The sequence below is a fragment of the Pongo pygmaeus genome, chromosome 10, assembly GCF_028885625.2.
Source record: "Pongo pygmaeus isolate AG05252 chromosome 10, NHGRI_mPonPyg2-v2.0_pri, whole genome shotgun sequence".
Lineage (NCBI taxonomy): Eukaryota > Metazoa > Chordata > Mammalia > Primates > Hominidae > Pongo > Pongo pygmaeus.
This window is the reverse complement of record NC_072383.2, coordinates 91,692,463-91,707,789: the sequence shown is the minus strand read 5'-3', so window position 1 is coordinate 91,707,789 and position 15,327 is coordinate 91,692,463.

The following is a 15,327-nucleotide window of genomic DNA, read 5'->3' as shown; positions in this document are numbered from 1 at the left end:
TTCCAGCTACTTGGGAGGCTGAGGCAGGAGAATCACTTGAACCCAGGAGGCAGAGGTTTCGGTGAGCCGAGATCGCACCACTGTACTCCAGCCTGAGCGACAGAGACTCCATCTCAAAAACAAAAACAAAAACAGAAACAAAACACTTAGGGCAGCCCACCACACCTTAAGTTTCAATAACTGTTGGCTATTATTATCAATTTATTATTGTTTAAGTTTCTTGTCTTGGGAGAGTTAAAGTGGGATTGAAATCCCAGACCATCTGTATCCAAGTTCTCTAGGCCTTTTCATTATCTTTGCTATTGTGTGCTTTTCCCTAGGGAGAACCAAAGCCAAAAAACACCTTGGCTTGAATGACCCAATTTGAAACGGCCTGCAGAACAAAAATTACATGTTTTAAAGTTAACTTTTTTTCCTTTATATTCTACCTCACCTGTATTACTTAGAATCTTTCCTCTTTATTCCTGGCACACTCCTGGAATTGGTTCTCTACTGTTAGCTGTATGAAAAGCTGTCTGTTTATAGGCACTGGGTATTTTGAATCCTGTGATAGCTTTGCCCAAATCTTAAGGATATTTACACACAGTACTTTTATTGCTAATATTTAAGAAAAATGAAAAGTTAAACCTGTCAGGGAAGGCAAGATTTATAAGACTATTTACAGTCCTGGGAATCATATTCACTGCTGCTTGGAACTCAGAAGGCTGTAAGATCTGGGGAAACACTTTTATTATTTCCATGCTCCAAGAGCCAAGGAGAGGAATGAGAGTTTTTAGCTTGTAGCTGATGCCTAAGATGGTTTATATCTAGAATGACAAGCCAGCCACAAAAGTAAATTGTCTCCAGGGGAATTATTGTCCTGGGCTCTTTAAAGTGCAAACTATTTTTTAGGGAAACTAGGATTAGGACTTGAAAACAGATTGGAAACCAACTTCCAATTTTGTTGGCCAGATATGTGGGAGCTTTCTGTGGATGACGCAAAATGACTTTTAGAGCATTAGTATTATGGGAGTATATTAGACTAGAAGCCTGCTTTTTCAATAGTGATTTTTTTTCTTTTTCTTCATCAGTTAATTGCTCATCTATAAACATTACCAGCTATTCAGCTTGTTTCTGTCTTGGTATCTACACGATATTATTCTTTTTCATAGCTATTTTATGCTTTGCTAGGATAAGATTTAAGTGAATTATTTTGACATTAATGAGGCATTTCTGTGGAATACTAATCTCACTATATACATGAGAGTCATTCGAATTTTTCTGGCATTTTTGGGTGGATTCTTAGAAAGTTTCTAACAGATCAGAATTAAATAATTATGGCTTTGGTATAGACTTGGGTAGTTAGAAATTCACTGTTAAAAACCACTAATGAGAGCAAAAAATTCAGTAAGGAGCCATATTCTAAGGACCATGGCTTGGAAGAGCAGCCAGTGGTTGCAGACAAGGAAGCTCATTTCTCTTTTCCTGCTAATTGCTTTCAATTTTATTTTATTTTATTTTATTTCATTTTTTGAGATGAAGTTTTGCGCTTGTTGTTCAGGCTGGAGTGTAATGGTGTGGTCTCGGCTCACTGCAACCTCCAATTCCTGGGTTCAAGCAATTTTCCTGCCTCAGCCTCCCAAGTAGCTGGGATTACAGGCACCTGCCATCACGCCCGGCTCATTTTTGTATTTTTAGTAGAGATGGGATTTCACCATGTTGGTCAGGCTGGTCTCGAACTCCTGATCTCAGGTGATCCACCCACCTTAGCCTCCCAAAGTGCTGGGATTACAGGCATGAGCCACCACCTCAATTTTAAAATTTGAAAATGCAAACAGTATGTCTGCCTCCCTTCTAAAGATGCTGGCAATACTTCAGTATGCAGGATAATAGAAAATTATGTTTTACACCTAAACAAAGCAAGAGAAACTCCCCCTTTACCCTTTGGCAAGCACTACAAATGTTTCCTTCTTTTACTCTCAGTATTCCAGCCCCTAGAATTCAAAGCAAACAGGGGTTTGAGAATGAGAGCCAGGTATGGTGAATCAGGCTATGGTTTCAAACTTTCCATGTGCTCCAGACCTTTATAAAGGCTTTGATTATGTACTTTCAAATATCACAAAAAAACTGTTATCACAGATTCATGATAAAAGAATGGAAAATCTACAATTAGCAATTTGGATATTTCATACACACACACACACACACACACACAAGTGTGCATTGTGAGAGTGTTTACTGGGGAGAGGAAAGGGTGTGTGCTTAGGATCTGGGTTTGAGTCTTCGTGACATCACTCCTTAGTTATGTTATCTTGGGGAAGTTCCTTGACCTTTCTGAACCTTGATTCTCACGTGTTAGATATTCCTACCCCAATTTTTTTTTTTTTTCTTAAGGCAAGGTCTTGCTCTGTCACCTAGGCTGGGGTACAATGGTGCCATCACGGCTCATTGCAGCCTCAAACTCCTGGGTACGAGCAATCCTCCTGCCTCAGCCTTGTGAGTAGCTGGGACTACAGGCGCATACCACCTTGCCCGGCAATTTTTTTTTTTTTTAATTTTTAAATTTTTTGTAGAGATGGGGTCTTGCTCTGTTCATAAGGCTGGCCTTGAATTCCTGGTCTCAGGTGATCCTCCTGCCTTACAGGCATGAGCCACCATGCCTGACCGTACTGCATATTTTTTTTTTTTTGAGACGGAGTCTCGCTCTGTCTCCCAGGCTGGAGTGCAGTGGCGCGATCTCTGCTCACTGCAAGCTCCGCCTCCTGGGTTCATGCCATTCTCCTGCCTCAGCCTCCGGAGTAGCTGGGACTACAGGCATCCGCCACCACACCCGGCTAATTTTTTGTATTTTTAGTAGAGACAGGGTTTCACCATGTTAGCCAGGATGGTCTCGATCTCCTGACCTCGTGATCCGTCTGCCTCGGCCTCCCAAAGTGCTGGGATCACAGGCGTAAGCCAAAGCGCCTGGCCTGTAATGCATATTTTTAAAAAGTAGAATTTAAATTAACTAATGAATATAAAAAGCCAGAACAGTGCCATGTTCTTGTATAAATTATGTATTGTATAAATTATATATTGAAACAGTGTTTGATTGTTTTGTAGTCTGTTTGTAGAATGAATGAAAGAAGGAGGGTCTTGTGTTAAGATGTTGATGATATCTCTGACTAGAATCATAGACAACCTGTTTAAAGCCTTAGATTTCTGCCAATTAGTCCTAAAAATGAAAGCACAATGAATACAAGATAGATCATGTGTTGATCTTTCTGGTTAATGTGGAAACACAAGTTTTAAAAATGAGGTATATTTTACATACAGGAAAATGCACCGATTTTAAGTGAATTTGTCAACAAATTTGGACAAATGATTACACTCATGTGATTGTCACCCAAGTCAAGATATGTATAGAACATTTCCCTCACCTTGAAAGTTCCTTCATGTCCCTTTGTGGTCAATATCTGCCTTCTGCAGAGGCAACCATTGTTCTGATTTCTGTCACTAGTTCCTAAACTTTATACACATGAGATAATATAGAATATACTCTTTGGCTTCTGGGTTCTTTCAACCAAGCTGATGATTTTGAGATGTATCCATAATGTTCTGCGTATCAGTAGTTTGTTTCTTTTTATTGCTGAGTGTTGTAACCTCATTGTATGAACATATCACACTTTTTAATCCATTCTCTTGTTGCTGGACACTGGGGTCTATTACGAATAGATCTGCTATAAACACTCTTGTCCAAGTCTTTTGTTTGACTTAATTTCATTTTTCTAAGTACACACCAGTTTGCTCTGGCTGTTCCACATCTTCACCAACACTTGATATTGTTAGATTTTTTTTGAGATGGAGTCTCTCTCTGTCCCCCAGGCTGGAGTGCAGTCATGTGATCTCGGCTCACTGCAGCCTCCACCCCCCAGGTTCAAGCGATTCTCCTGAGTAGCTGGGATTATAGGTGTGTGCCACCATGCCTGGCTAATTTTTGTATTTTTATTTATTTTTATATTTATTTATTTATTTATTTATTTTTTGAGACAGAGTCTTGCTCTGTCACCCAGGCTGGAGTACAATGGCATAATCTTGGCTCACTGCAACCTCCCGGGTTCAAGTGCCTCAGCCTCCTGAGTAGCTGGGATTATAGGCATGCGCCACCACGCCCGGCTACTTTTTGTATTTTTAGTATGGACAGGGTTTTGCCATGTTGGCCAGGCTGGTCTCGAACTCCTGACCTCAGGTGATTTGCCCACCGCCTCGGCCTCCCAAGGGCTGGGATTATGGCGTAAGCCACCACGCCTGGTGATATTGTTAGTTTTTAAAATTTTAGTTACTCTGGAAACAAAAATCTTTACCACCTGATTAAGCCCAAGTGATTTGCAGCAGTTATTCTTTACTATTTTTTTTTTTTTTTTTTTTTTTAAGACGGAGTTTTGCTCTTGTTACCTAGGCTGGAGTGCAATGGCATGATCTTGGCTCACTGCAACCTCCACCTCCCAGGTTCAAGCAATTCTCCTGCCTCAGCCTCCTGAGTAGCTGGGATTACAGGCATACACCACCATGCCCAATTAATTTTTGTATTTTTTTTAGTAGAGACGGGGTTTCACCATGTTGGCCAGGCTTGGTCTCGTACTCCTGACCTTAGGTAATCCACCTGCCTCAGCCTCCCAAAGTTCTGGGATTAGAGGCGTGAGCCACCGCGCCTGGCCTTCTTTACTGTCTTGATTATTGTTAACTTTACAGTAAGACTTGAAATCAGAGCCAGGTGTGGTTGTGTGTGCTTGTAGTCCTAGATACACAGGAGGCTGAGGCAGGAAGATCGCCTGAGCTCAGGCGCCCAGGTGCGGTGAGCTACGATCATGCCACTCACTCCAGCCTGAGCGATAGAACGAGATCCTGTCTCTAAAAAAAATTAAAAAGAAAAAAAAGGCCGGGCGCAGTGGCTCATGCCTGTAATCCCAGCACTTTAGGAGGCCAAGGCGGGCAGATCACGAGGTCAGGAGATTGAAACCATCCTGGCTAACACGGTGAAACCCCGTCTCTACTAAAAACACACAAAAAATTAGGTGGGCGTGATGGCGGGCGCCTGTAGTCCCAGCTACTCCGGAGGCTGAGGCAGGAGAATGGAGTGATCCCGGGAGGCGGAGCTTGCAGTGAGCCTAGATCGCGCCACTGCACTCCAGCCTGGGCGACAGAGCAAGACTCCGTCTCAAAAAAAAAGAAAAAGAAAAAGATAAAGAAAAAAAAAAGCTTGAAATCAGGTAGTGTGAGGCAGCTAACATTCTTTTCTAAAATTGTTTTGGCTATCCTACTTCCTTTGCTTTTTCTTATATATTTTAGAATCATCTTGCCAATTTCTGCAAAAATGTCTAGTGGAATTTTGAATGCGATTGCATTGAATCTATAGATCAATTTAGGGAGAACTGATATTTTAACATATTGTGACTTCCAATCCATGAACACAGTGTATCCCTCCATTTGTTTAGATATTTTTTTCCTCTACCATGCAAGAAATGTCAACCTCAGTTGAGCAGAAAAATACCCTGCTTGAAGTCTGCAAAGTCGAAATGATCTCTGATTCTGCAAAGTTTGGGACAAAATCCAATGATTCAACTTAATTTAATTTCTTTAAGGTCAACTTAATTTCTTCAGGTATTTATCATCAGTATATTTAAACAATCATTTTTAGAAAGGTCCTGATGGTGTGACACTTCCTAGGGTCTTAAAATGACCTTTCTCTATATCTTATCTTAAGAATTGAGGCCTGGAAAGGTTGTTTGTCTTATTTGTTTATAAATGATTCCAGCAGTTACTAATGAGAAAATCCTTGGAAACACATATTTGTTTCCACAAGACACTTGACCTTTCAGTTTAAAAATACCATCTTAACCTCATCAAATTATAGCTGCGTGCTAACTTGTTTTTATTTTATTGTAATCTGTAAAATTTACATTTATTGCCTAAACATTGATTTTCAGTCTAAGAGGGTCATTAGTCACAAATGTAAGATGTATTCTCAGTCTTCTTAAACAAAATTCTAGTATGTTCTAGTTATTTAAAAAACCTTAAATAAAATAGAAACAAGAACAGTTGCCATAAAAAAGCAGCTTTTACCACTAAAAGTTATCTTTTTGGATTAAAAAAAGGATTGGCAGATTTTTGATAATTGGAGAAATGGAATTGTGGTTTGAATTGTTTCTTTTTCTGCTTTTATAGAAGAAACTGAAAATTTCCATAAAAGTTTATGTGTTTTGTTTTTTTTTTGAGACAGAGTCTCACTCTGTTGCCCAGGCTGGCGTGCTATGGTATGATCTCAGCTCACTGCAACCTCCGCCTCCTAAGTTCAAGCGATTCTCCTGCCTCAGCCTCTTGAGTAGCTGGGATTACAGGCGCGCACCATCACGTCCAGCTAATTTTTGTATTTTCAGTAGACACAGGGTTTCACCATGTTGGCCAGGCTGGTTTGAACTCCTGACCTCAGGTGATCCACCCACCTTAGCCTCCCAAAATGTTGGGATTACAGGCGTGAGCCACCGCGCCCGGCCATATCTGTGTGTTTTTAAGGAACTTTCTAGTTAAGAGCTTTCTTCCTTCTATGAATTCAACTTTAGGAGAAGATACTTTTAATTGAAGTTTCAAAGACATATTTTTCTTATTTTTGAGATGGAGTCTCGCTCTGTTGCCCAGGCTGGAGTGCAATGGTTCAATCTCGGCCCACTGCAAACTTTGCCTCCCAGGTTCAAGTGATTCTTCCACCTCAGCCTGCCAAGTAGCTGAGACTACAGGTGCCTGCCACGACACCCAGCTAATTTTTGTATTTTTAGTAGAGATGGGGTTTTGTCACGTTCGCCAGGCTGGTCTCGAACTCCTGACCTCAAGTGATCCACCTGCCTCAGCCTCCCAAAGTGCTGGGATTACAGGTGGGAGCCACCACACCTGGCCTCAAGGACATCTTTTTCTTTTCTTTACTTTTTTGAGATGGAATCTTGCGCTTTTGCCCAGGTTGGAGTGCAATGGCATGATCTCAGCTCACTGCAACCTCTACCTCCCTGGTTCAAGCGATTCCCCTGCCTCAGCCTCCCAAGTGGCTGTGATTACAGGCGTGTGCCACCACACCCGGCTAATTTTTGTATTTTTAGTAGAGATGGGGTTTTGCCATGTTGGTGATGCTGGTCTCAAACTCCTGACCTCAGGTGATCCGCCTGTCTCGCCCTTCCAAAGTGCTGGGATTACAGGAATGAGCCACCATGCCCGGCCTCAAGGACATATTTTTCTTAATCTGAGTCTAGTACAATTAAGTATAGAGTATAAGAACTTTAAAAAATCTTTTTAAATTCAGAGTAGCAGTTAGCAAACTATTTCTGTAAAAGGCAAGATAATAAACATATTGGGCTTTGGGAGCCACATGGTCTCTGTTATGAGTACTCATGGTAGAGACCATACACCAAAGCCAGCCTCAGAGGACATGTAAACGAGTAGGTATGGTTCTGCTCCAATGAAACTTTTTGACTAACACAAACAAGGGGTCAGAGTTGACTTCTCTGATTTATACGGTTTTGGGGGAATGAGCTATTATAAAGACTTTGGTAAAGGAAAACCATTCACCATTTACAGGAGGGCTCTCTAATGTCTTTTCAGGAAGCCTCAAAGTTAAACTCATCTTGAACCCAGGGTTAGTTGTCCATACAGCTCCAGCTGTGCCACAAATTATCTGAGTGAGTTGGGAGAATTTGCTTGATACTTTATGCTTCTATTTCTTAATTTGTTTCTTTTTCTTTAAATTTCTTTTAAATATTAAAAAAAAATTTCTTATTGGGCAGCCTCTCGAGCCAGAGTAAGCTCAGAGACTCCCAATTTCTTAATTTACAAAAGGAGGATGATGATAGATTTGCCTCAAATGGCTGTTGTGAGGATTAAATGGGTAAACGCGAATAAAGTGCTTAGAATGCTGCCTGCCATGTGAGTTTTATGGAAGTGTTAGCTGATATTATTAGTAATCCACAATGAAAATAGAAATTAATCAAACTTTAATTTCAAGCATCTTTTATAAATTGAACAAAGATTGGTGCTATCTTTGGGAGGCTGAGGCAAGCAGATCACTTGAGGTCAGGAGTTGGAGACCAGCCTGGCCAACATGGAGAAACCCCATCTCTACTTAAAAAAATACAAAAATTAGCAGGGCATGGTGGTAGGCACCTGCAATCCCAGCTACTTGGGAAGCTGACACAGGAGAATCTCTTGAGCCCAGGAGGTGGAGGCTACAGTGAGCTGAGACTGCGCCACTGCACTACAACCTGGGAGACAGAGTAAGACTCTGTCTCAAAAAAAAAAAAAAAAAAAACTCAAAAAAACAAACCGCAAAAATAGGTTGATGTTATGATCTGAATGTTTATGTTCCCCCAAGTTCATATGTTGAAACCTAATCCCCAATGTGAAGTATAAGAAGGTGGGGTCTTTGGGAGGTAATTAGGTTTTGAGGACAGAGCCGTAGTGAATGGGGTTAGCGCCCTTATGAAAGAGGCCCCAGAAAGCTCCCTCACCCCTTCCTGTGGGGTTATGGCAAAAAGGAAGCAGTTTATGAACTAGGAAGCAGGCCCTCACTAGACACCAAATCTGCCAGTACTTTGATCTTGGACTTCACAGCCTTCAGAACTGGGGGAAATAAATTTCTGTTGTTTATTATAGAAGTTCAAATAGACTAAGACAGTTGGAAAAATCATTTTTAGAATTAATATGTGGGAATGTAAAAGTAAATCGATCCAGCAACCCAGGCCATGCTTCTCTGTGGCAGCAATTGACTGATTAACAACTGCCTGCGTCCATAGAGCATTTGTGTTCCAGCCCCTACACCCCCACCTAGCACAGTTTCTCGATTATCTAATCTGCCTGACTTCTGTAGGCATTTGGGTTTCTGACCCTCAGTTTAGAGAGACATACGTTAAATCTCATTGGTATTTAATAGGCCAGGCCAGATTAGGAACCTTGGTGGTCCTAGCATGGAGAAGAATATGATGTCTATTTTCCAATCCCTACCTTCACCTGGCTTTTGTGTATTAAAACTAAAAACAATATTAAACTATACAAAAGTTCAGGCCAGTCCAACATAGTTCAGATTTTTTCCCTCAATGTGATTTTCTGAGTGTGTTTTTGGGAAGTAGGGAATTCTTTCCGAAGTAATTTTTTGGGTGCTGCTTTGCTGATGTCTAACTATGGACTCAGTCTGTCTCTGGGGGAGTCCTGGACACTTCCTTCCCTCCAACTTGCAGCATTTCTTTTTGCCTGGATTCCCTTGTACTCTTGCTCTGCATCCTCAGCCTGGAGTGTAATCTGAGCCCCAGCCTGTGTGACTGCAGCTGGGATACTCTTTGTTGCTTTCAATTCCCTCTCTTCCCAGGTCATAGGACCTGTTCTCCCTACCCATCTGCAGGACTAGATGCCAGACTTACGACTGCAAAAATAATTACAAGTCCCTTGGGCAGATGGGCAGGGCTCTGATATATTATATTAGCACAGGAGCTGAGCTAGATGGTTGTGCAGATGAAAATCTGCAGTGACTGGTTATGAGAGTGTCCCAAGAAGGCTTTGAATTTGATCATACCCAAGGCTAGAGTCTTTGCACCTGTTAGGGTTCATTCCTGTTCTCCAGATAGGGACACTGATGATCTCTCAGTAAGTGGTAGAGTCTGCCTTTGAACCCAGGTCTGTGTGGTTGGTTTTGATGCTTTGTTGGGGGATGGAACATGGGCAATCACTCTTGCCTGTGAAGACAGAACAGATCACAGAGAAGACTGCATGCTTGCTCAGCAGACTGTCCTTGCTAGCTTTGTCAGAACAATGGTATTAGTAACATGAGTCCTTTGGACTGTGATAAGGAAGAAGACATTTAAGGGTAACAGGTAAGATCTCTGAGTGCTTCTTTATTGCTCTTTCCTCTGACTTCTACTTGAGAAGTGTATTAGATTTCCTTTTCATTTTGTTTTCAACCTAGATTCTTGCAGAGAGAAGCAAACATAAGCAATCCTCTTGTTCTTGTTTCAACACGAAATGACAGTCATCAAACTGTAGGCTCCAGAGGAGCAGATTCCAAATCTGAAAGTTGTTAGCATGTTAGTCTGTTTGGGTAACTTAATTTACCTGGAGGAATCCTCCTGAAGTTTTCTTGAGCTGATTTTCCCATCATGATGAACTTTTCGAGCCGAGGAGGAAAAACAAGAAAGGCATACAAATGTGTGTGGGTGGCCCTATCCTAGGCTTACATTGTAAAACCTCCTGTGCATGGGGTTGTCCTTTACTTCTGTGCATTCTCTATGGACTGTAAGCTTCTCAAAGTCAGGGACTGCTGTCAGGGACTACTGTCTTCTTAATCTTTGCATCCTCCTCGCCTAGCACAGTGCCTGGCATACAGCAGGTGGCTAGGGATATTATGTACAAGTGAATGCATGCATGGAAGGTAAAGAAGCGTAGAGAGATGAGAAGCAGAAGAAAAGGTCTATGGCCAGAAGCATTTTGGGGGCATCTAGGGAGGCAGTGCTAGTGAATAGTGGGCTATGGAGTCAGACTGCTCAAGATGACTTCCTGGCCCCACCTCCCCTTACTGCATAACCTTGGACAAAGTGCTCGACCTCTCCAGGCTCCATTTAAAAAATGCCTGTAAAGGCCGGGCGTGGTGGCTCACTCCTGTAATCCCAGCACTTTGGGAGGCCAAGGTGGGCAGATCATGAGGTCAAGAGATTGAGACCATCCTGGCTAACATGGTGAAACCTCATCTCTACTAAAAATACAAAAATTAGCTGGGCGTGGTGGCGTGCACCTGTAGTCCCAGCTACTCAGGAGGTTGAGGCAGAAGAATCGCTTGAACCCGGGAGGCAGAGGTTGCAGTGAGTGGAGATTGCATCACTGCACTCCAGCCTGGCAACAGAGTGAAACTCAGTCTCAAAAAAAAAAAAAAAAAAAAGCCTGTAAAATGCTGAGAAGATGGATTGTGATGGTCTTCATCTTACGGGACTGTTATGAGATATTTACTGGGTTACATGAGGTATTTATTGTGTCCTGGCTTGGGTAGGGCATCATATGCCTAGGAGGCAATCTAGATTTTTGAGTATAAATGTGTAAGTTGTATTGAGTCAGAGATCTTAGAAGACTTTGATGGATGGCATGGAGGCTAGAAAAGTCCAAGACAGGCTGGGCGAGGTGCCTCATTCCTGTAATCCCAGCATTTTGGGAGGTTGAGGCAGGTGGATCACTTGAGGTCAGGAGTTCGAGACCAGCTCAGCCAACAGGGTGAAACCCCATCTCTACTAAAAATACAAAATATTAGCCAGGCGTGGTGGGAAGCACCTGTAATCCCAGCTACTCAGGAGGCTGGGGCAGGAAAATTGCTTGAACCCAGGAGACAGAGGTTGCAGTGAGCTGAGACTGCGCCATCGTACTCCAGCCTGGGCAACAACAGCAAAACTTTGTCTCAAAAAAAAAAAAAAAAAAAGGTCCAAGACAGATTGGTGGGGCAGAGAGGGAAAAAATGAAAAAAGAAAAGTCCAAGATATGTGAGGATACTGAGTTCTGAAAAAGAGGTTGAAAATGGCTAGAAAAAGTTGAAAGTAGGAAATAAATAAAATTCTGATGGAATTGGCAGGGGAAAATGAGGGAACATAGTGGTTAGGCAGCCTATGTCCTGAGCATATAAAATTCCCCACAGTGAGCAATGGGGCATTTCCTTCAGATGACTTAGGGGTTTTTGGTTGGTATGATGCTTTTTTGTTGTTTTTCTTAAGGAAAATAGATGCCATCTTAAGTCTTTAGAAAATTAGTTAACCAATAGGTACATTTTAATGCCATTTAAAAATTTTCAGTTATTCTGAGTTTGAGAGTCATTTTTATTTCTTTCCATGAAACTTCCTGCAGTGGACAAGGGTAAGACTTTTCCAACCCTATCTTTAGATCTATTACTTAATACTATGTACCTGTTTTTCATTTCTAATTCATCATTTTTGACTACGTAATACATTCACATAATGCAAGAATCAACCCGGCCGGGTGCGATGGCTCATGCCTGTAATACCAGCACTTTGGGAGGCCGAGGTGGGTGGATCACTTGAGGTCAGAAGTTCAAAACCAGCCTGGCCAACATGGCGAAATCCCATCTCTACTAAAAATATAAAAATTAGCTGGTTGTGGTGGTGCGTGCCCGTAATCCCAGCTACTCGGGAGGCTGAGCCAGGATAATCACTGGAACCCAGGGGGTGGAGTTTGCATTGAGCCGAGATAGCGCCACTGCACTACGGCCTGGGCAACAGAGCGAGACTCAGTCTCAAAAAAAAAAATCAACCTGATATGGAAGTTATGCCTTGAGAGATTTTCCTCTCTCACCAGCTATCCACCCTGGTCCCTGCTCCTACCCAGGTTATCTTCCCAGTTCTCTAGAGAAGGGCCTTTGATTTGGTTTAAATATCTTGTTACAAGCAATGTAGCAATGTAACCCTATACATACAGCCATTTTATGTTTGCAGATATGTAAAATATTCAGCAGGTATCCTCCAGAAGTGAGATTTTTGGACCAAGGATAAACATATTTGTAATTTTGATTGACAATGCCAAATTACCCTCCTTAGGGACACATCATTTCACACTCCAGGTATGAGCCTGCCTGTGCCCCGCTCCCTCCCCAGCCTCCTGATGCGACATGTTGCCAGGCTAAGAGGTGAAATATTTTCTCAGCATGGCTTTAACTTGTGTTCTTATTATGACTGGAGTCAACGTGTTTAGTACATGCGATTAGGAGCCATTTGTATTTTATTTCATGAGTTGTGCATTTATGTCAGTTGTGCATTTATGTCATTTGCTTATTTTTTAAAATTATTTTATTTTTTATAATTATTTATTTTTTGTTGTTTGAGTTCTAAAATACTCAGAACATTCATTTGTCAACTATTTGCTGATCAACTATGTTGCACCAGGCTCCACAAAGGCACAGACTAGATGGAGATGAATAGGATGCTGGCCCCATCTTCCAGAAGCTTACAGTCTAATGAGGGAGTCTCGCTTTGTCTCCCAGACTGGAATCCAATGGTACGATCTCTGCTCACTGCACCTCTGCCCCCCTGGGTTCAAGTGATTCTCCTGCCTTAGCCTCTCAAGTAGCTATGATTGCAGGTGCCCACCACCGTGCCCAGCTAATTTTTGTGTTTTCAGTAGAGATGAGGTTTCACCATGTTGGCCAGGCTGGTCTCTTAACTCCTGAGCTCAAGTGATCCACCCGCCTCTGCCTCCCAAAGTGCTGGGATTACAGGCATGAGCCACTGCACCTGACCTTTTTTTTCCCCTAAAAAAAGAGAAAAACGTGTATGTCTCTATCTAGATCTAGGTCTATATGTAGGTCTAGATAGAGATTGAGATATATGAGTTCTCCGTTAGACTGTGAGCTTCTGGATCTGCTTTCTTTGAAATCTAGATCTAGATACAGATAGAAAGAAACGATACAGCTACCAAGCATTAAAGGTGTACGGAAGCTATCATGGGCCCAGCAAGGTGGTGAAGGCCCTAGCCAAGTTGAGTGGGCCTAGAAATCTGAGCGGACACTTTCTAGGCTGATCGGGAAGTGAAGAGCAGTCCAGGCTGAGGATGTCATAGGGCTCTCCATTCCCTGGGTCCTTAGTGCGGCTCTCTGACCCTGGCAGTCCTCCCCACCTCTCCCCATCAGTGCCTGTCACTTTGTGAGTGATAAATACATGTTCCCTGAGTGCAGTAACTAAAGAAGAGTCTGACGCAAGAGCCCTGTTGAGGTGTGAGAAGGCAGGGGCGGTGGCACGGGCAAGGTCGTCCTCAGGGGTGGACGGTGGCAGCATCCTGCTCTTTCTCAACCCCTCCCCTCCTGGCAGGGAACCTTGGAACCTTCTTTGACTCTCCTCATGTTCAAGGAGCTGACCTGTCTCACTTGGGTTCCAGCTCCCTTCTCTTTCTTCCTGGTCCCTTTACTTCAGTTAAACCCCTTGTTCCACTGCTTTCACCCCACTGCCCCCCTCAATTTCTCTCTCTGTCTCTCTCTCTGGTGGCTGGCGTCTTTGCCTCATTCCCCAGACCAGTATGCTAGAGATAATCTTTACGTTATTTGTCTGAAAATTGAAGTCTTGCCTTATTCCCACCCCACAACACTCTCTGACTCTCTGTCTCTCTGTCTCGGTCTCTCTCTCTCCAAACTCAGAAAGACAGATGTGATATTAGTTTGCTAGGGCTGCTGTAACAAAGTACCACACATTGGGTGGCTTAAAACAACAGACACTTATTCCCTCACAATTCTGAAGGCTAGAAGTCCAAAATCAAGGGGTTGGCATGAGACGCTCTCCCAGGCTCTAGGGGAGGACCGTTCGGGGCCTCTTCCCAGCTTCTGGGGGCTGTGCAATCCTTGGTCTTCCTTCACTTAGGGCAACACAACTCCAGCTCCCTCCTCCGCCTTTGCACGGCCATCTTCCTTCTGTGAGGATCCGTGGCAAAATCTCCCTCTCCAAATAAAAAGACCAGTCACTGGATTAGTGTTCTCCTGACCCCAATAAATCATTTGAACTGATTACATCTGTAAAGACGCTGTTTCCAAATACATTCACATTTACAGGTACTGGACTGCTGGTTCAGACTTTAACATATCTTTTTTGGAGTCACATTCCCACCAATAACAGATGCCCTACAATGGTATCTTGTTTGTCACTTTTCAAAGTTACACTCAATCCCCGTGGGAAGCAGCTTTATAATATCTGGCCAAGAACACACATTTTGGTGCAGATCTGAGTGGAGGTCCTGCTTCTCCTTTTGGACTTCAGCTCTCTAAACTTCAGTTCTCACATATGTAAAGTGGGAAAAGTAAGCCTACCTACCCCATGGTTGCTACATGTGATGTATTTAGCACAGGACCTGGCACATGGGGCATACTCCGGAAAACAATAGGCCTCCTAGTTATGCAAGCAGACCCTTTTCTTTTTTTCCTTCTGCCCTTGCACACAGTCACATGGATTTAGAGCAGAGAATGTCATCGGACTTGTGAGTCCCACCTGAATACTCACATACACAGGCCAACCCACTGTTACCACCTTAATCCCTCTGGACTAGAAGATGTCAAGTCAACTCAAGATTTATTCGTGAGACAAGTTGAGCTTTCTTTTTCCCGCATCCCTCCTTGTCTCAGTCCCATCTGTTTGGCAAGCTTAATGTGGCATAGGGGAAATGCTAACAAAACAAACTTTTGCCATCCTCAGTGGGATGTTCCTCTGCACACAGTTCCCTCCTCTCCTCTCCACTTTCTGTTTCTTTTGTAAACAGCCAAACTCCCGCCACTCCCGCCACACACCACCTCAGGGTGGGACAGAAGTCCTC